Raw genomic sequence first — 880 nt, 5'->3', positions numbered from 1 at the left:
GTTCCTATGCCAGAGTAACCACATTTACAAGAGGAAAAACTGCAATGAAGTCAGAACTAATGTGGACGGGCTCAACACTGCTGATGTTAAAGAAATAATCCGACATTTTGAGAAATACACTTAATCCCTTTCTTGCCGACACATTTAACACTCAGTTATTAATAAAATGAATAAAGTTTGTTAAATTCATAAAAACTAGTAGTGGTTTTACAGACTGCCTGGGTTTGTTATTGTCACTGTGGGGTTGCCTGGCAACCAGCAAAGGCTCCAGGAAGTAACCCCCCCCCCCCCGCCAATAGCTTCTCTGTTGATGGAAAGACCTGAAACTTCGACTTACTTTTATCTGGCTCTGTCTGGTGGGTTAGGAGATTGTGGTAAGGTGCGTGGAGGTTACTTCACTGTAGACATGCCCCTGATTGCTAGTCGCTTGCTCAAATTTAACACCTTAACAATGCCTCCTTACTATATCATAGTAAATAACATTGTATTGTTAAAAGCAGAAACACAGTGCGCTATTCTTAAGAAGGAGCGAGAGCTGTTAGCTCTAAATTTGTTTATTACTCGAGTATGAGGAATACATTTCAATTTATAACATATAAAATCGCATCATCATGGATGAGATTATTCAGTAATTTGTATAGCAATTAATTCAAAAAAACCCACGATGGTTTGGCAGTTTTCTCTAGTTAAAAATTCCACTGATTAGTATTTTTATATGAATTAACAAACTTTTAATATTATCATATTTTATTAAGTTAATCTACTGAGTAGTCTATAAGACACAAAATATGCCACATTTGGAAGTTCTGCCTCTTTTGCAACCTTCCTTTTTCCCAGTCTCTTTCGGCAAGGAAGGTTCAGCGGTGATATTTGAAATGTG

At 37.0% G+C, this 880-nt stretch overlaps 1 protein-coding gene across 1 annotated transcript in view; it reads right to left on the bottom strand.

Annotated features, from left to right (window-relative positions):
- Positions 1-880, bottom strand: part of zdhhc23b (zinc finger DHHC-type palmitoyltransferase 23b) — an 8,571-nt gene that overhangs the window by 6,846 nt on the left and 845 nt on the right. The gene's annotated exons all lie outside the window — the stretch shown is intronic.

This window comes from Morone saxatilis, unplaced genomic scaffold (assembly GCF_004916995.1).
Source record: "Morone saxatilis isolate NCDOM2014 unplaced genomic scaffold, NCSU_SB_2.0 Contig0, whole genome shotgun sequence".
Lineage (NCBI taxonomy): Eukaryota > Metazoa > Chordata > Actinopteri > Moronidae > Morone > Morone saxatilis.
The sequence above is the reverse complement of the archived record's forward strand: the minus strand, read 5'-3'. Positions and strand labels throughout refer to the sequence as shown.